The sequence below is a fragment of the Helianthus annuus genome, chromosome 7 (genome assembly GCF_002127325.2).
Source record: "Helianthus annuus cultivar XRQ/B chromosome 7, HanXRQr2.0-SUNRISE, whole genome shotgun sequence".
Taxonomy (NCBI): Eukaryota; Viridiplantae; Streptophyta; class Magnoliopsida; order Asterales; family Asteraceae; genus Helianthus; species Helianthus annuus.
Window position 1 is genome coordinate 137336817 of NC_035439.2, and position 22452 is coordinate 137359268.

The 22452-nt window shown below is 34.8% G+C and overlaps 1 pseudogene; it reads right to left on the reverse strand.

The window, feature by feature from the left end:
* Window positions 1-12275: 12275 nt before the first annotated feature.
* LOC110885926 lies at window positions 12276-17380 on the reverse strand (annotated as a pseudogene).
* Window positions 17381-22452: the final 5072 nt, after the last annotated feature.

Genomic DNA, 22452 nt, shown 5'->3' on the forward strand with positions numbered 1-22452 from the left:
TAACCCAATAGTGTATTAGATTGTTGTGCTAATTGTGATTGTGAGTTGTGAGTATTCTTTATTTCTTTTCTTCTTGAGTTCTTGAATTGTTTAAGTTCGATCTAAAAATCAAAAATAAACCTAGCCCAATCTAATATCTAAAAACTTATTGCCAATATTAATTCATAAAGCCTAGCCCAAATGTGATATGTTCAATATTGATTCGTTAACCTAAATACTAATAACTTAAAAAAAAACTAGTTTATAAAATTTAATTCGGTAAGGCCTAAGGGCCTTTTTTTGGCTCACCCAGGGCACTTGAATTTTCAGGATCGGCCCCGCCCCGTAATGCAGGTACAAAAAAATTCTGTTCTATATATGTATCATAAAAAAATTGGGATACCCCTGAATATTTCTTATAGTTCCGCCACTGTGTTTCGTCGTACATTTATTATTTAATCACAATTATGCTCCAATGAAATTCATTTTTTTTGCTAGTTATGTTCATTTGTTTAGAGAATAATAATAATAATAATAATAATAATAATAATAATAATAGAAATAATAATAAAAATAATAATAATAATAATAATAATAATAATAATAATAATAATAATAATAATAATAATAATAATAATAATAATAATAATAATTTGACTCTACTCAGATTTTTATGAAATTTAAGTCGATCATCAGAAAGAGAAAATTATGCTCATCTCAATGGTATATCCGTATTTCTATAAGACGTTATATTTTTTAAGTTATACGAGAAAAACGAGTTAAGCAACTGAATTAATTATATATATAAAAAAATTTTACTTCTTTTCTTTCTTAATTCTTTTATTTTATTTTTCGGAAAGCACAAATTATATTTGGGAAAAGGCAAAATATATATATAATTGAACTAGGTTATAGACTCATGTGTTACGTGAGTTTGAGGATAGAAAATTAAAGGTTTTAAGATAATCATGGAGTTGAACGAGTTTTTTTGAAAAAAACATGTGTTTTCAATTTATATAAACTTGAATGAGTTTTTTAAAATAAATATGTTATTGTTGATGTTGGTTGTGTTTGAAGGAGATAATGATTATAAATTTTGAATTATTTTTTATATTTATAATATTTCAAACATCACACATAATAAATATAAATTTTGGTATGAATACATGTAACCCTAATATGAACTATAGATACGTGGCTTTAATAGGAGTATTTTATTAGTATTAGATTAAGTTAGATGGAATTTAGTTTTTTTTTTATAAAGAATGAAAGAAAAATACATAATTAAATCATAACTAGTATTAAACACCCCTAGCGTTGCGGCGGGGGCGATCACTAATGCCACACTACTATCAGCGACCACCGACAATGAAGTTGTGGTGTTAATGCGAAGAAATTTAACCGAAACGTAAAACATATAATAAAATAACCAAGTTGATTTAGGACTCGCGCGTTACGTTGAACCCGCGTCTATTTTTTCCCGTTTGACAGGTTTATTGTAATCTATATATAATATATATCATTACCACTATACAAACCATAATGCATACATTACAACAACCATTGCATCAATATGTTGCAAATTATATTTATACAAGATTTTGGCTAAATTAATTAGATTATTATAAATAATAGTAATTTACAAATAAAACAACACAACTTTGAATGGATCAAACTGATTGAATATGGTAAGATAATGAAACCATTATTTGATTAAGGTACAACCACTTAAGCACAATTTACAACCATACATGTATACAAAACATATTCAATTTGGTAAGGTAATGAAACCATTACTATTTGATTAAGGTACAACCACTTAAGCATAACTTACAACATATATTTGACTAAGGTACAACCACTTAAGCACATGTTACAACCAATGATGTTGTGATTAAGTTGTAAAATTATTAAAGTATTTGGGTTAAAAGTAAAATAATATTTAAAGACAAAATAAATTTTAAAGACAAAATAATTTTTAAAGACAAAAAAAAATCAAGTGGGTACAACCATTTTTGCTAAAATCACAACTAATAAATCAATAAAATGTTATAAATAAGGTGTATTGATAGATGTGTGGACTGGTGTGTGAAGTAGAATCACACAATCCATTTTATTTTGAAAAACCCCCAAAAGCTAGGGTACAATCAACCATTGTCTAAACTTGTTGCTTAATTATAGTTTTTAATGGTGAGATTTACACTATCACTAATCTTACCGTAATATTTTGTAAATTTAAAAACCAGTTCCATCCATTTCCTTGTCATTTGCAACACCATTTCTCTCGTCTCTCTCAAAAACCCTATCCATTTTTTTTTTTTATCTCTATCCAAGTATCTTAAGATCATCAAAAAGGAAGCAAGGAGCCCTACCTCATTCTTGGATCCATCTTTATATTTATACCCTCTTTTTTTGGGTAAAGATTTATACCCTCTTTTCATAGGAGGTAGATTTATGTTCTTATTTTAAATTATTGCAATTTCATACCACTTGTGATTTAGATGTAGCTTGCGATTTGAGATAGTTAGATTTAGTATTGATGATTATCATGAGAACGTTTGTCTAAAAATCATAAGATCCATTTTCTCAATATCATAAATATTATTTTTCTCAATATCGTAAATGTTATTTTCTCAATACTATAAATTTTTATCATAAGTTCATTTTCATTTTCTCAATATCATATGTCTCATAAGTCTTATTTTACTAGTATCATAATCACCACTTAACAAAACTTGTATAAAAATTGGTCTCATTTTGTCAAAATAATATTTTTAAAATGTCATATGAGTTTTGGCTAGATTTATGGATTTCATAGTCATATCTTTAAAATTTTGCAAAAAATTGGGTTCTTTTTGGAAACATAAAAGTATATAAATCTGTTACTCTAAAAGATTATGAATTAATGAGTTAGAATCCATAATACTTTTTATCACACCCCGATCGCGTTAAAATAACGAAACCGTGACGCAAACGTCGGGAAGTGTCGTAACCGAATCATTGTTTCACAACACATGGATTGAAGTTTCGTTTTATTGAATTATTAAACATTTAACATTGACTTAAAGTAAAACAAACAAGTTCAAACATATTGACTTTCTTGTTTTATAGTCACTAAGGCCTCGTCTATTCCTACGTGAGCATGCATAATCATCATCAACATCATCCACCAATAGTACCTGAAATATATGTGAAAATAAAGTCAGCATAAAAATGCCGGCGAGCACATAGTTTTTGTGAGTGTGTCAAATTCATGGCTTATATACTTATTGCAATACCTCGCACGACTACTAGAGTCGATAATTGAAAACCTTGTTTTGAAAAGTGTTTTGTATTGCAATATGATTAACCAGCTTAAAACAAGTTGGTTATAGTTTATAAAACCTCGTTGCCATGAATCTTGACTAAAACATTTGCTTTTGTAAACCAAGTTTTAAAGCGTTCTTGTAATAAAACTCGTATGGTTTATATCATTTAGTAAACATCGTTGCGTGTCATCGTTTGAAATCAATCGTCCAAGTGAACTAAATAATGCTACGGAATGTAATATGATAAAAGCACTTATATATAAGAAGTACCAGCGGCGTATCTACCATGCTTTTACCACATTACACCAGTCCCGTTATCTATTCACATACCAAAAACCAATCGTTCAATTTGTTCAACTCGTTCGTGTTACAAATCATCGTTCAATCGTTCAAATTATTCCAATCGTTCAAATCGTTCGTGTTTTAATTGTGAAAACTAACTTTTGGTCGTCTTGTTGAACACATTCAAACCTTTGTGACTCGTCCATCATTCAATCGTATTAACAAACCTCCAAAGGGTTAGTTAACAATCATCAAGTTCTGTCGTTACCCACATTACCCCATAACCATGGAATAGTCCGATAACGTGATTTGTCAGATCCTATGGTACCATAACATACTACGTGTCGGCTTGATCATAGTTAATGAATGTCATTCGATTGTCTTTCGACCAACGCCCCAACAAGTTCGTTCACATTATTAAAACCGTTGTGTTTAATATAAACCATAGTATTTGTTTTGAAAACTCGAAATCGTTTGGCACATATGAATCACCCAAAAACAATTGAAAGCAGTAAAATAGGGGAACTATGTACTCACTTGAGATTGCAAGGTATCCTCGATTAAGTGAACTAACAAGCTCGGGTAAATCAAGGAAATTCAAGTGGCACTTAGTAATCGGATCACTATATTAATAAATCGACACCTAAATCGGGAGATCGGGTAGAATGAGGTCTCGTAAACCAAATGAGTATTGGAACTCATGTGATATGGTTTAACAAAGCCTACATTCTGATTCGGAACCTATCCCAAGTGCTTATGACCCGTTATGACCCGTTAAGGTAGTCTATGCTACTTTAACGCGTCATTTGCGTAAAAGCGCATTCGAATAGCCTAACTAGTCCTATGACAAATATTATATGCCCTAACAAGTTTAATAACATTGCATAACTAGTTTAAGTGTCAAAATTTAAGTTACATAGGCTTAAATTCAAATTATGCATGGAAAGGGTATTTTGGTCATTTTTCCAAGGCATATAAACTACTTATCATACAACTAATCAAACTAAGTGACCATAAGGTATAACCTCGGAAGGTTATTCCCTATACAACTATGGTCACAAAATATGTTTGGTCGAATCCTAATGATCGACCAAACGGGTCGGGTTCAAAAGTCTAAGCGGTTGTCAAGACCGCTTGACTTACGACCCTAAACAAGCACTAAACTAAAAGTGACGAGTTAAACATGTTAAAACATGTTTAATTAAGTTAGAAAACTGATTTGGTATCAAAACAAAGTGTTTTGATACCCGAAAATAGTTTCGTCGCAAAATACACATAATCGTGCATTTTGTCCGAAACTTTAACTCGTCACTTCGACTAGTCAACGTGGTAATCAGTAGGTATAATCGCACGAGATTATAATCATCATGATTACGCTCACGTTGCAAAGTTCAATTGAACTTTGATTTGACCAATTCGTGGTCTAAACCGAAAGTCAAACGGTAGTCAAACTATTTGACTTTCAGCTTATAATTGCTGAAATAAGTGACTAAGCCATGAAAGAACACTTACAATGCTCTAATGGCTGAAAGATTGAACTAGAAAACTCAGTTGGAGGGCCTCCTAAGAAGGTAGCAACTCCTCTTGAGTGTTAGAGAAATAATAAAATGGAATGAGCAAAGAATTAGCAGAATTTAAGGGTATTTATAGTTGATTTGAGGCTCTTGGATCATGCCATGTGGCTTGTGTGTTCACCAAGCATTAATAGGATGATTACAAGTGGTTGGACAAGGATTAAAGCCTTGATAATCACTCATATAGCCCACAATAATAAAAAACAAACTTAGAAATACATGACCTGCAGCTGAAATGGAAGATTCTATCGAAATGTCATCCTCGCGTCGCGCCACAGAGGGAGGGGGTACCCGTCGCATGACGCTACCATGCAACACAGTTTCAAAAATGGCAGTTTTAGTCCCTACATACTCTTTAAGCCATTTTCGACGCGTTTAAACCCTGTTAATCCATTTTCAAAGCTCCATAAGGATGTTATTGCATAGGGGACTTGAAACATGCTTGTAAATATCAAGAATGTCGGTTCGTTTGGTCGTACGGTCGTGTTTTTCGGTTAATTACGACGAAACTCGAACGGACGCGAAAATGATCCAAATTATGCGACGAAGGGTATTTTTGCATTCCTATCACTAAAATATAATATTTTAGTGATTACAAAAGTTTTTGGATGTCTGGATATGGTCAGATCGTAAGATATGCGCGCGTATATGCAAACTTACGCAGTTTTTGACGCTTTTAGTCCTTGTGATCAAATAAGCGCATTTTCGCATATCGAACCCCTCAAAACCAATTTCTAAGCTATATTAATGGTATTTACGGTATGTTTAGCTTATGATCATGTTCCGGAGTGTACGTTGCTATACGAATCGGCGGACTTTTGCAGTCTGTCGCAAATAGTCCCTATGATCGAATAAACTTGTTTTTGACACACCAAACCCTTCAAAACTTATTTCTATGTTATGTAAAGGTTATTTAAGGTATGTTAAGCTTGTGTCACTGTTCCGGAGTGTTTGTCACGTTAAACTGATCACGTTTACGTAACAGTTTGCGTATAACTTTCTAGAAAGCGATTAAAAGATTGAAATCGAACTAGAATCAAAACGTGAAATTGTCAAACATAAATAAACAAATATTGAGACAAAACACATTGTTTTATTGATAACTGATATTGTTTTACATCGTACAGTGTTTACAGAGCACAAATGTCACACTTTTGAACATAAAAATGGTCAAAGTTATAATATACTAAAATATATAAAGTTAACTTTTGGAAAAATATAAAATATATATGTTGGTACTGTCATTTAAAAATAATATATGTGTGTGCGCGCACGTACGTACGTACGTACGTGTGTGTGAGTTACAAAAAGTGGTACTTAATATCTTCTAATAACTTATGGCATTAAAGTATATATATATCACTAGAAGTTTTATTATAGCAATTAAAATAATAGCTAGGAGTACTTAATTTCATTAACTAAAAAATGTTACTTTTAATAAACTATTTTTGATTAGACAAAAATCCCAAGTCATAGGTTGTGTTATAATATATTATTCTTTGGTGGGTTTTATTTAAGTATATTTTTTTGTGTGATGTTACTTAGGATAATTGTTTCATTCGGATCATTTCTTTTCGACACTCGTGCGGTTTAGCTAATGATTCACGGAACGCATACTGTGAGTAGATCTTACTTTTCCCCAATTTGTCACTTTAATTTTTTTTGGGGTGTTTCATGTGTCATGTTTCATATGTTTGGTATACTTTTTCAATAACATGTCAAGTTAAGTGTCATATGTGCTCATGGGTGTTCTTATGTTGTATTACTTGTTTCGTTCATACGTTATACTTGTTTACCGCTTTGTGTCATGGGTTTCTTAGTTTCGCTTTTCGCCTTTCGAGGATTGAATCGCATCATTGTTTCAAAGTGTCGATTACGAGGCTTGAATCACATCATTTTTCATTACTTATATTATGTTATGTCATGTTACATTATTTATCTATGTTACTTGATTGATGTCACCTATTACACTTAATATTGCATGTTAAACGATTTTTATTAAATAAATCAACTAAACTTTTAAAGTTAAATAAAAAAACAAATAAAGATCTATTCACCAACTATTGACCTAAATTTTTTTCCCTACAACTAGATGAAACATGATTCAAATATCATACAATTCCATAACAACATTAATGAACCAAAAGCTGCAACCCACATGGATCATGAAAAACTATAAACTTTTCTACTTCTTCTAGAACCAGAAACCGATCTCATGTCATTGGACTCAAACAGTCTGTAGAAATCCTTAGGACTTCCACCTCCATTAGATGAAACGTTTAGTGGCAAATTTGAACTTGAATCTACGCCTCGTGTGCTTTATTTGCAATCCATCTGGTTCACTAAGAAAATAAAATAAAATAAAATAAAATAAACATTTTTTCTCGAAGCAGGTTGACCTAAAACATAGAGTTATGATAAGCAAACCTACACATAAAACAATATACTCTCGTACATGGATCTCATTCTTTTTTTATGGTTATTGGTCCTAAAGAGTAGTTATGGCAGAAATTTAGCTACAAATCAAAGTTTAATGTCTATGAAATGCTTTAATTCATTAAAAAAAATGGTTGTGATTTCTAAGCAAAATTCCATTAATTTGCAAATAGAAGCTTCATAGGATAGGTTGATGTATGATGAATAAAAGATAGCGAATGGACATTCTTGTCCCTCATCCGGCACATGAATACTAAGTATGTAACGCTCCGCATATTTGTACTTTCTCGATTTCGCATGATCTATTGTATTTCTACTTTTAGAAACATGTACTCACGTTGTAATCTATTTCATTTCAATTTGTAATCTGAGACTATTGATCATAATGGAAATTCAACTATGTTATTTACATTCATGTTATTCATGTTTAACTTATGTGCATGTTGATACTTAAAATCACTGCTTTAAACACAATTATGCATGTTTGATTCAAGCAATGTGAGATATAAGTTAAGAACCCGAAGTATAACCGTTGCTACATCTTGACCAACGTACACTTCTGTCATGAAGGTTGATTGGTTGGAAAGTTGGCACAGAGGTTGAAAACTCAAAGATGGCCCCCAACAATATTAATGAATAAGATGGAAGATCAAAACTTATTCAAAACGAAATGCCGGGATTGCAAGCATTTTCTTGGGAAATTTCTCATAAAGCGTCATGGATGAAAATTTCAAATACTTTTGTGAAAGCTTTGGCAAGATTTTGGATTAAAAATTTTTCATAAAGAAAAATAGTGGTCACCTGAAGATCTACGGATTACACTCATAAAATGGCTTATGAACTTGGCAAGCCACTACCTGCCAAACACCGTGTGTTGGTTCAGGCCCTCAAGATCACTCACTACACACTCACAAACTCGCTAATGAAAGTTACAAATTTGTGAATCGTAAAGAAGAACTTTCAGAAGAAAAGAAATTGAAGAATAGGTTATTTTATTCACGAAGCTATTGGGCTATTTATAGCCTTACACATGCATACGTAACAAACAAATTTATCACATGCCAAATATCAATTCCCTAAAATCAGCTAACAACTTGCAACGTCCGTTTCCCATGATCTCCTCCATACTACTCAGTCATCCTCTAGACTTATTCAGTACCATGTGACTAAAACAAAACCCAGCTGACCCGTTTTGTTTCTCGGCCCGTACCCGTTGACTCGACCCAGAGCAATCCAAACATCAAGATTAATCCAACATTCACCCTCGTAATCTTGATGTGAGTTCTTTCTTTCTACTTTCTCAAGTGTAACATACCGATCGATCTTGCTTTCTTCTAATCACTAGCTTACTAACTTGCTTCAATTACAGGCTATTTACTACCCGTTTTTCTTTCTTGCTTTCCGAATCACAAAGATTCGATCATTCTCTTTCTTTACGAACAAACACGTGTCTGCTTCTTTCTTTCTTTTCGTTGTCGAAATTTCTTTCTTCTTTCTCATCGACACCCGTTCTTCCTTTCTTATGGCTTGCTACCTTCTTACTTTCTTGCGACACCATCTTTCTTACGAGGCCATCTTTCTTTCTCACGAAGTGACGCCGACCTCTTTTCTTTCTTTATTGTGGCGCCTCTTCTTTCTTTCTTTCTTTCGTTTGGTGTGATTTCTATCAGTCTTCTTTGTCTCCTACCGGAATTCACTTTCCGGTAGCTGTCTTTTGCTAGTTCTTCTCCGACGTCGGTCTCTTTCTTCAGTCTTTGCTGCTGTAGCAGCCGTTCTTTACTGCCGGTACGGTCTATTACCAGAGAATCAGTCTTCTTCATCCTTCTTTCTTAGGGTCATGGTTGTAAAACAAGGTTTCCAAGGCCGAGTACTCCCCGAGTAGTCGCTACAAGGCAGGCTGCCGAGTCGACTTTCTTTGACTCCGCCTAGTTACTTGGAGTCGGTCAAATGCGGTCAACCTCGGCCAGATTGGATCTAGTAGGTCAACTCGGGCCTAGTTTGACTTAAATAATAATATAACATAATTTCCATTCCAATCATATTAAAGAATGAATATCATTTTCACGTATTTTGTTATAAATATTAGTAAATTTGTGTTATTTGACATATACTTAATCTCCAAAAAGTAATTTCTTTATAATTTAACATGTCCGAGTACTCCCCGAGTACTCTCCGCGTAGACCAAGTACTCTCAACTCCCCGGTTGACCGATTAGGGAGCGCCTAGCGACTTTTGCAACCATGCTTAGGGTTAATTAAAACTCTATTTTGTTCATTCTTTCCGGTGACCTGCAGTTTAGAGGACTGCACCCCCCCTTTTTCCGAACACGACTCTCAAACCGGCACTCGTTTAACCTTCGCTCTGATACCAAATGTTGGTTTAGGCCCTCAAGATCACTCACTACACACTCACAAACTCACTAATGAAAGTTACAAATATGTGAATCGTAAAGAAGAACTTTCAGAAGAAAAGAAATTAGAGAAAATGTTATTTTATTCACTAAACTATTGGGCTATTTATAGCCTTACACATGCATACGTAACAAACAAATTTATCACATGCCAAATATCAATAATCTCCCTAAAATCAACTAACAACTTGCAACGTTCGTTTCCCATGATCTCCTCTATAATACTCGGTCATCCTCTAGACTTATTCAGTACCATGTGACTAAAACAAAACCCACCTGACCCGTTTTGTTGTTCGACCCGTACCCGTGATCCGGTGTTTCATCAGCACACAAAACATCTTGAGATATATGAGACTCTGAGTTCTCTATGTTTTTTTATGTTTTTTTCGTTCATAGAAAATGCGTAGAAAATTTTAGTGAATCCTCTTACTAAGGGGATGACTTTGACTCATTTTAATTATATTCAATCTCAAGTGTCATGTCATTTCGGCCATCCAGCTTGCTAGGGATGCTAGAAGAAAATTGTTACTTGATGTTATCCATGTGCTTATTTTTGTTAGGTGCTTCCTATAGTTAGTTATTTGTAGTTAGGCTATAGGGTGTGGTCATGACCTTCATGGTCATCATGATCTTTTATATCAGCGCCGTGTCACTCACTTCTAAGGCTATAGGGTGGCGGGGTCATTCCTGGGACATGATTTTGCACCTAGGAATATGAATGGAATGCAACACCACCCCTTGATTGATCCACCATGGTTTGCATGGATTAAACCATGGCAACCATGGTCCTCCTTTCCATTTTTCAACAAATCATTTCCTTTTCTTTAGACAAAGATAAATTAAAATAAATAAGTGGCTAGTGGTTTGGGTCATGACCACACCCTTAGGGTAGTGGTTTTGGATGGTGGATTAGAGGTAGGTTACATGACACTAACATGGAGGATCATGGTGGTCATGAGGGCCATGACCACACCTTATAGCCTAATCTATCATCTAAAACCACTACCCTAAGGGTGTGGTCATAACCCAAACCACTATTTTCTTATTGGGGAATGGGCCTGTAATAATTTCACCTGGACTTTATTGGCCATTAATAATCCCACCTCAGAATATTCCCCCGGCAAATTGGATTTAAATAATCCCAACTCACTGTTATTGGCCAATAATAATCCCAACTCATTTAATCACCAATAATAATCCGAACTATTCACTTTTGTTTGTAAAATACTCCCAGTTAAAAAAACACTAACTAGGTTAAAAATTTGCTGATGTGGCATCTGATGTGGCCCTTTTAGCTGATGTGTCATATGACGTGGCAGTTGATGTGATATTTTTTGATGAGGTGGCAGCTGATGTGGCAGTCTACGTGGCATTTTTGATGACATGGCAGCTGATGTGGCATTTTTTGATGACATGGCAGCTGATGTGACAGGTGACGTGGCAAGCCACATCAGCAAATTTTTAACCTAGTTAGTGTTTTTTTAACTGGGAGTATTTTACAAAAAAAGTGAATAGTTCGGATTATTATTGGTGATTAAATGAGTTGGGATTATTATTGGCCAATAACAGTGAGTTGGGATTATTTAAATCCAATTTGCCTATTCCCCCACCAGTCCCACCTTTCACCTATTTTTCCTACAATGGTCTCCCGTTAAAAAACTGAACGGGGTTAAGCTTTTTTCCAAATTACAAACTGATTTTTTAGAGCTTTTGATCAGAACGATAATACGAGTCCATTGATGTAAAACTTACTTCGAAATGGTGCTCCAAGTGACTTGATTTTGGATAGTTGGAAATTTAAACACCCGAATTGAAGCGCCGTTTTCATCGTTTGGAGCACCGTTTCGAGGCAACTTTTACATCAATGGACTCGTATCGTCGTTCTAATCAAAAGCCCTAAAAAATCTGTTTGTAATTTGGAGAAAAGCTTAACTCCGTTAAGTTTTTTTAACGGGGGACCATTGTAGGAAAAATAGGGGGTGGGACTGGTGGGGGGAATATTCTGAGGTGGGATTAATAATAGCCAATAAGGTCTAAGTGAGATTATTACATGCCAATTTCCCTTTCTTATTTTAGTTTATTTTTATGAAAAGGAAAAGAAAATATTCGAAAAGAAAAGGAGGCACATGGTTGACATGGTTTAATCCATGCCAAGCATGGTGGATGAGGCATGGGGGTGATTTAACAATCCTATGTGACATTGATGACCCAACCCACACTCCCCAAGTGTAAAAAAAAGAGCAACAAATGAAATTAGTAAGCTAGAGTCCTAATCTCATGAAAGTATAAACACATCATATTTAAAAAAATTAAAATCACAAATGTATTCATAATTATTACACAAATGATACTTTATAGTTTAACAAAAACATGATCAAGATAAGTTACTGGCAGATTTTCGTAAAGGTTCCATATCTGTCTTCTTCAACAAGGTTTATCTTCACTTCAGAGTGGTCACTTGCAATATTTTTCCACAAATATAATCTCTCTTCGTCACATATCAAAGCTTCAATCTTCTTCAATTCGGCCAAAGATTTTGGCAACTTTTGTAGCCCTTCACAGCCACTGATAGCAATCACTTTCAGACTGCTTAGCTCGCCAATTTGCGTAGGCAGTGCACTTATATGCGAACAATCAGATATATCGATTGAGCTCAGCTTATGTAGACTTCCAACTGATTCAGGTAATTCTTTCAGTTTTGTGCAGCAATGAAGCCCCAAGATTTCAAGATTTAATAGATTTCCTAGCTCTTCTGGAAGAGCATCTAGCTCTTGGCAATTGGTGATGATCAGTTTCTTGAGTTGAACAGAACTACATAGTCCTGCTGGCAGTTCCTTCGGATCATAACAAAAATCGATTTCAAAATCTTTGAGGTTCTCTAGCATATAAGTAGATCCGGTGGTACCACTACTGAGTGCATTACCTATCTTGCACATAACAAAGGTAAGTTTATTCAGAGTCTTTAATTTGAAGATGTGTTGAATAGAGGGAGAAAGTGAAACATGTTCAAATCTGATTCTACTTGGTTTCACTAAACACGCTAAAACTTCAAGATTGTTTAGTTGAGTGGGATAAACTCCATAGCCCGTAACAATTAAAACCTTTAGTTGGATCATTTTCTTGATGAAGTCGGGCAGAGTGTATTTTTCGCCCCTTATATTCAATATCAATACTTCAACATTAGGTGCATTCAGATCATCCCAAGTAGAGCTGAACTCTCCATCTGTAGTCAAAGATCACGTGGTAAGGTTATTAAAAGAGACAAGAGGATGCATATAGTTTTCCACATGTTGGTTGTTACAGAATATATAATAGAGTTAGCTGAGTTGGTAGTTAGTTAGTTGAGTATTAGTTGGGTAGTTAACATTTCTACTAGTTTAAACACAAAGCTAATGGGCGTTCAATACAAAACCAATTATAAGTATTGAATTGCGAAAACTACACAACCACTCAGTGGCGGACATACAGTGTAATTAGGGGCAATCTCCGCTACGGCTTGGCGCTCCGGCGGTAGTGTAAAATTAGTGTAAATTTTGGAAAAATTTGACATTTTTTCGATTTCGTTACCGCTTATTTATAAAACGTTACGGCTTGGCGGATTTTCTAGATCCGCCACTGCAACCACTAGGGCCGTTCTAACATTTTTAGAGATCCTAAGCGAAATACGAAGTGAGTGCCCTAATTTCGCCCATAAACTCTCCTTCAATCCCGATGGACCCGTCGCCATGGATGATTATCGTTACTTTTTTTCATCTAGTGATAGCCTATAGCCTAGAAACTAAAAGCAGGTTGTGATAGGAAGTGAGAACGATGATTGCAGCTGTATTTTAGGGGCTTTAGGCCACTAAATAATGATGATTCAGTCGATAGTTGTTGCTATGTTGTAATAGCGGAAAATTAATGTTAAATTGGCTCTGAAACTGGGCATTTTTTGCTAAACAATATTTACTTTGGGTTTCTTCAATGAAAAACTAGTTTAGTTTTGAAATAAACGTATTTATTTGAGCCTAATACATATACTATATATAAAACTTTCTAAAAATTTGGAGGCCCTTATTTTATGATAGCCCTAAGCCCGTGCCTAGATTGACAAGCCTATGGAGCCGGCCCTGATAACCACTTATGCCTATGAATGTGCCCCTACAAAGCTATGTGTAATGTTACAACTTGTAATTTATAATAACACTTTTCTCACTTTCAATATTCTCACCCCTTGCTCTCTCTAGATTAAATTATATTACGATTGAACAAAGTTTTCATTGGGAAAGCATAGAAGTGATGACAAACCTGTTGAAATGGATAAAATGCGTGCAATGACGGGTTGTTGAGTCCACCATTTCGGAAACTTATTTCCATGAATTTCTACGATCAGTCGTTCTCGTTCTGCTGCTAACCGTTCTCGTTCTACTGTAGGCCCTTGCCTGCTCAGGTGGATGGCCAACTCTCTAAGCACATCATGTTGCGTCACACGATACTGACGACAATAGTCTTCCGTTTCACCTGCAACTTTCCTATAACATCATATTAGTGTTAGTTGATCAACGGTGCAATATAATCTTTTTTCATAATAAGGGAGTACCTGATTGGAACAAGATTGATGAGATTTCTCAATTTGAGATTATAAAGGTTTTCACCAGCTAACGTGCCCTCATCGTCAAGCTCGTACAACTCCACCCACATATCTAGTAGAGCCATACCCGGAATCTGGTCATCCTCAGGAAACAAACCTAAGTCCAAGAAACATTTCTTACACACCTCATCCAGTGCATCAATACTGGTCTGGAGACAACACAGCAATTCATCGTGCGACTCTAAAATGGATTGACCTCTAGACCGTCTCTTGAGAGTGGCTCTCCATTTGACCAGATCAGTTTGACCAGATAATGATGCACCAACAACAGTTAGGGCTAAAGGAATCCCTTTGCAGGATTCTACCATCTACATCCACAATCATTAAACAAAAGCACTTCACAATAAGCAATTTAATTTTGATACGATAAAAATTCTAGTCATCTACCTCGTTGACGAGGTAATCTGGCACATTATTATCAGGAATCCGACCACTTGGAAACGCAGAGTGGCAAAAAAGAGTCTTTGCATATTCAGCATTCAAAAATTCCAATTTATACGTGCAGTTAAACTCTGGAAACGAGTACCTTGACGTGACTAGAATTTTGTATCCTGGTATATCGAACTTAAGATGCCGAATAATAGATTCTGAATTAGGCCAGACATCATCAAGGACCAGCAACATTTTACCAGATCCCTTTTGTTTCACTAGGTTCTCAATTTGATTCTTGGCGTCCTCTTCAGTTTTAAGATCATACTAGTATCTAGACACGCGCGCGTTGCTGCGCAGGTACATTGCAAATACCAAACGAATTAGTTCAAACGTTATGTGATGCGTTAACCATACGAAAACACGCGTTTTAACGTATTCGATTTAACTCAATAGCATTGCGGTTGGATCAAAAAATAAAATAATCGATTTTTTATTGTACAATCATAACATATTTACATGTGACACGACTCATACATAGGAAACTTATAAAAAAAAAGCAAAATCGAAGTTGAAATTTTACCCCTAGCGTGTTGTGGCCGGGTCGAAATGTAGAGCAGTTCAAATTTATGTCGTTGAATGTGAACGTATTATATATGACCTCATTCTATTCGATTCAGAACTAAATTTACGATGAAACGTAGACCAACTGGAAACGTATATAAAATAAGCACAAAAAACGTATTATATTTAACCTAACTTGTTTAAAAAAGAATTACATTAAAATGTAAACCAAAATTTAAAGGAGTTGTAAAATGAAGTAGTGGAATAGGGGTTACAACCATAATTTTCCAATATTAAACCTAAGACAAACTTAATCAATTCAGGGGGTGTTTGGCCTAGTTTTTATTTTTTGGCTTATGCTTATATTTTAAAATAGCTTATAGCTTATTTTCTATCATTTGATAAGCTTTTTCTAAGTGTTTGGATTAGCTTATAGCTTATTTATATTATTTGCCCTTATACAAAGAAGGCTTCTTCAAATAAGCTAAAAAACCATCATCAAATAAGCTTATTTAAATTAGCTTATATAAGCTAAGCATAATTTTAAAAAGCTAAACCAAACACCAAATTAAGCTTATTTTGTAAAAAAAAGCTAAAATAAGCTATAAGCTTTGTTAAAAAAGCTAGGCCAAACACCCCCTCACTATCGAAAATAAAGAATATTGTTTAGTTCAACTTTTGTACAGCAAACATCCGTGTAAAAAATATTACCCACAACCCTAGAAATGAATAAATGAATATTACCATGGAGGAAGGGAAAACAAACAAACAAAAGTAAAAATAAAAAGGTCAAAGTGTAAAATTCAAAAGGACCAAATTTGTAAATGCCACCGACATTTATATTTAAGATATAGATAATTTAGTTATGTCATAATGTTTAAACAGGCTTTGGGCGATGCTCGTTAGGCTGGTCTCTGATGAGACTGTAACAAAGAGGATATTATCACCAAATATGCCTGTCAATATAGAAACAAGATCGATGAAACCCATGTTGCAGCCAATAAATGAATGATCTAGCTAAACATCAATAAGAATTGTGGATTTGTGGGTACCTTTGATTTCATTATCATGACAAAACTTCTTGGCCAAAGTAGTCTTGCCAAAACCTCCAGGGGCTGAAACCACCAACACTTTAGTGTCATCCTTGAGCAGCATACGCTTTAGTTCTGGAAGATGCTGATCCAAACCAATAGTGAACTCTGGGAGCCCTGGAACAACACACGGACGAAAAAGACCCGATGAAGCATGTTTGTCAAGATCCCCTCAAACGCTCCTATCTGAAAGAACCGGAAGAGCTTGATGTCCAAATCAATCAGTTTTTTTGAGTATTTGTTTTTCTTTTTTACATCCCAAGACTTGATCCCGGAGCACTTGACAACGAGTTCCTTCCCTTCATCTAGCAAGCTTCTAAGCGTTGTCCGCTCTTCAACAGGACGATTGTTCAACTCCGTGATCTTAAGAAACACTGGTTGGATGGCTTTCAGGGTTGTTTCAAGGCGTGCTAACAGTGTATCGAATTCCGCGATTTGTTCAGTCCGGTCTACAACTAGTTTCAGCAATTCACCAAACACAGCACCAAGAGCTGCTCCTCCAATAAGCTCCAGCAGCGGCATTTCTAGACGCACTAACCACCTTGTTAAACGTTTTCCGGGCAGATGTTGCAGCTTCTTTTGTAATTGAAAAGAGGGATTTGAATAAAGGCAATTTCCACTGATCAGATTAAGTTGACTTTTAAGTCAAGGGTGAGACGACCAGGAACTCAGGAAGGTTCTTTGTAATTTCCGGTGGCAAAAAAAAAAGAAAAAAAGAAGCAAGATACACTGTTAAGGGACGCGCTTGAATCAAATGTAGACGCTAAAGTCTTTTTAAACTGTTAAAGTCAACAGTTATGTCAACTCTTTGTTAAGTTAGTTTATCTAGGTGGACCCACATTAAATGGGTCGAGTTCACGGAATACATTGGTTTTAAAAATTTTACTAATGGCGATAAAATCATTTTTCTAGCAACCCCATAAGATTTATTAAAATGGACTCAATATTAACAAGTTCAAAAGGCTGGTATAGTGGTAAAATCCTTGACCCCTAATTCTGCCGTGAAATAGAGTCATGAGCGCTTCTGAATCACTCTAATAAAATAATTGATGTGTGGGTTAAAGTTAATAGTGTAAAGTATTTTGATTAATTTTAGTGGTTTGTATGTATGGAACCGGTTTACTTTGAGTATGCCTATGATTTGCAGGTCAAAATACGGGTTGGATACCATTTACGAAGGATTTGGATGAAAACTGAATAAAACACGGAAAACTGAGCTAAACAGTATGACCAAAACAGTTAAAACTTCATTTGGGCATATCCTGAGCTAGAAATTGAGCTTCGAGGCTTATAATATATGAATTTGAGGTAGCTCGGAGAGATGAATCCAAATATTGGATTTTGAAATGGTGAACATGAAGTCTTGGCACATCGGCGACACCGATTGCTTCGGCTGACAATACCTACTGCATCAAATAACAGCTTCTTGCGTACGCAACCCAAGAGGGACGTATGCGACACAGATAGGCCCGTCGACGACGCCTTTTGCGTTTTTAACATGCGAGATTTGGGGATTTTGACCATTATGACGAATTATGATGGAGCTTTCATCTAATTTCGAATAAAATTAGCCCCTTAACCATTTTTAGGCTATCTTGGCTAGTTCTTGAGCCATTCCATTATCGGTTTGAAAGTCGCAAACCAAAAATAGAAGATTCCAAGATGCAATTCATGAAGGTTGAAGGCTAATCCATCAAGATCATTCCCGGGTGTAGGTTTGTACGTTCTTAGGGTTTTGCTTATACACAACTGAGATTAAACTTGTTATTGATGATTATTTTGATTGTGATTGTTAGTGTGATTGTTAGTATTGTCGTAAATTCGCAACTGTTAAGGTTTCTTTACACCATTGACATTATTAACTAACGATTGCTTTTGTTTATCAAATAAACTAGGGTTTGTTTGGTGTTCTTGGTTTATAAAGCATACAATGGTCCGTTATTCATGTAGTGAAGGTTTTCTTGCATCATTTACATGCGTTAGAAGATTGTTGATGTCTACAACAAGGTTTTCCTCAACGAATCCAATCTATCATTTTGTTTTCAGTTAAAACCGAAATTCATTGTTGTGTGACTAATTCTATTTATTTGCAATTCTGAAACTCAGGTTTGATCCATTTTCTCATTATTGTCACTAAACCGTATATCATTGTTTTCAAATTACCAACTATATCAAAGGTTTGGTTCATGATTCTTACAACTCAAACCTGGATCATACATTGATTCCAAACCAATTCAACCTTCAAGATAACTAGTAAACTTCATAATTGTTTTGTACATTTGTTTTGTAAATAGTTTAGATAATCAAACAACCCATGTAATACCAACCGCATGCTCTTCGTGGATACGGTACTCGACGTACCCTAACTACCAAGGTTAATTGCGGTTTTGCATGATCGGGACGACACAGACATCAATAATTGAGCTGACTATTTGATAACAACGAAGTGTATCTGCAAGTATTATAAATTATATGTCTTGTTGCATTCTATCTTAGTAATGGTGCATAACTATTTAAGTATATGTTGGTCTATTCAGCATTATTCCTTATGGTTGTTGGCTGTAAATTTGCTTCACAGCCTTCACAAGTTTGTGGGTCGGTCCATGTAACTCAAATAAGAAGTGGGTTATAGGGTTTAAGGGGTTAATTAGGGTATTATGTTTTCTTGTTGACTAAGTCAGGTCATCCCTATATATACATTGCCAAGTTAGGTTTATTGTATGAAAGTGAGTGTAGTCAAGTTTTGAGTTATTTTCTGAGTATAATATACTTGAGAGCTATTAAAAAATAGCATGTGTGTTTATTATCGATTCTTTGGCAATTAATTGGTATCAAAGCTAAGTTCAAGGTACCTGAAGTTGATACCAATATTTGCAAGGAAGCTAATTAAATAGTTGCCATCGCCTAGAAAGGGATCAAGGGTTATTCATTTTGCCAAGAGGTTCTTGGGTCAAGAAAAGTCGGCCAAGGGAGATCAGCGGGTTACGATTGTTCCCAAAATTTGACCCTTTAACATTTTAACGGATAATATTTCTATACATTCCAGACTAGAAGCCTCCAGTAAATTGCACCTAACCTGTAAGCTGAATTGTTTTGAATACGACTGTGTTATATATATATTGCTATTAAAACGGATTAGCACAGGTAAATACTCTTAGCCTATTTTATTTTATAAAGGTTTGGGATATGGCACTAGCCACTTGGTCGGGTATTGCAAAAGGGCGAATGATGTCATAGAAATATAAATAACCTGTTTTAATCCGTATTGCTTGATAACTTAAACACCTGGCATTTATTACAATTGTGTCCGGGCGTCCCAACTCATTTAATTGAAAATGGCCATGACTAAAGGCGAAGGGTGTAGATGCAAAATAAATGATATATACATATAAATAAAAATGTGGTGTGTCTATTATTAATGTACTAGCATTTGATTTTCGGTCCGTGTCTATATTGGCAAGCATGTAAAACTGGTAACAAGAGATATAGTTTGTCCCAAGTTATTTAAAATTATAAAATACCAAATGGTATTTAATAAATTTTGAAAAGATTTTCAAAAGAGTCGGTTATTAGTATTTACCAGTGAAAACTAACGTATTTTCAAAAGACTATGCGTAGGTTAAAAGAAAATACGGAATAGGCTGGAACAGGCTTGGTCTTAAGATTGGAATTTGCAACTCCACGATAAAAGACCCACATAGTCTCAAGTGGTTTTTTATTTCGATTCCGCCTGTGGATATTTTGTACGAACAATTTGTATAACTTTTTTTATTATATTCAAGCTTTTATGTTTATTACTTTACTTTATTCCTGTCACACCCTGATTTTCCGGTGGGCCCGGACTTGGGGTTTATGCGTGACTATTGATAACAGATATTCACATATTGCACAGCGGAAGTCTTGGGATTATAAATTAATATTTCAAAGTACAATCGTCCGAAGTTCATAAATAAATATACAGGCCGAAAGTGCTTAAAAAGATCCACATGTGGATCGGAATAACAAAATGAATATTAAGACTACTAGGCCTTGCGTGGAGTCGCAATTTCCAATATGCATAAACCAAGCAGCTCCCGACTATTCCGTATTTGCTATTAAACCTGCGCTATGTCAGTGTTCATTGGTAAGTGCAATTAACCGACACATTTTGAAAATCTTTTCAAAATTATTTTATACCATTTGGTATATCATTTTCATAAATAACCTTGACAAAGTGATATCTTTTGTTACCAGTTTTACATGCTTGTCAATCCATATGGGGCCCGGAACTAAACTCCAATACATGATTAACCGACACGCCACATTTTCAATAAAAATATAATATAGCATTAGCGTCTATTAGGTGTATACCTACACCCCTCACTTAGGTCGTGGCCACTTGCAATTAAGTGAGCCGAGGATATACAGGACACTGTCGCATTAACCTCCCAATGTTTAAGTTATCAAGCAAAACGGATAAATCGGTATCATCAAGAGCAAATTTTTATCTACGCCTCAATGTAAATTTTTCATTAGATCAATTTAGGCTGCCACTCCTTAACTTTAATATTTGTAGAGCATATTTTTTATCTATGTCTCGATGAATTTTTTTTCTTAAAATTGTTTTATGAATAATAATATACAACTAATCGAAATACAAGCGTACATATTATCAAACTGAGAATGATTCGATTTAGTGCGTGAGAGGGGAATAGTGTCTGCAGCTCCCTAACACTTCCCCATTGGTCCACCCAAGTTATGATTTTGTCTCGTTTAAATTTACAATTTTGCCATTGGTTTTGTTTTTTTTCCTTTAAGTCAAATTATGATTTTGTCCTACATTCAAATTTACAGTTTTACCATTGTTTTTTATCCTTGTCAAATTACGATTTTGCCCCCAGTGTAAAATTACAGTCATGCAATCATTTTAGTTTTTTTTTAACAAAATTATGATATGTTTTGTGTTAATTGTTGACTCGGTGTAACTTTTATTCGTGTCAGGCGGCTGCTTGGCACACGTTCATTTGTTCTGAAATTTACAATTTTGCACTCAGTTTACAATTATAGTCTTTCCATCGTTTTTGTTTTTTAGCAAGAGTATGGTAGTGTTTTGTTTTCATTGGTTGACTTGATGTAATGTTTTTTGAGATCGTGTTATGAGTAGTATATAGACAAGTAACCGAAACACAGACGTATACGAGAGAGAAATATTTGGCTTAGTGGCCCACAACATGGGCGGGGCAAAAACTAGTTACATACGTATCATTTTATACACATACATATCATCGAAACTTGGCACATTCTTTTGATTTCTTCTTTTTTAATTATTAAACATATAGAAGTAATATCATGTGTAAACTAAAATTCCATTATGTGTGTATATATACACATACGTATACATATGGGTAAAGAAGTAAGAAGCAATATGGGCATGTGGCGAGGAAAAGGCCTCGGGACCGGACGGAATGACTTTTAAATTCTTGAAGAAATATTGGGAGCACATCGAACCTTTGGTTATGAAGATGATGAAACAGTTTTACGACAGGCCGAGTATCCCGGTGGGATGTAATGCATCTTTCATTGCTTTAATCCCAAAGGTACGTGATCCAACTTTAATAAAGCATTTTAGACACATTTCGATCATTGGCATAATTTATAAAATTATCGCCAAAGTATTGACGCAAAGAATAACGCCAGTAATACCGAATCTGGTGAGTAATACTCAAACTGGGTTTATAGAGGGTAGATCTATTTTGGAGGGGCCACTAATTGTGAATGAAATTATATCATGGGCAAAAAGTAATAAAAAACAAGTTTTTATATTGAAAAT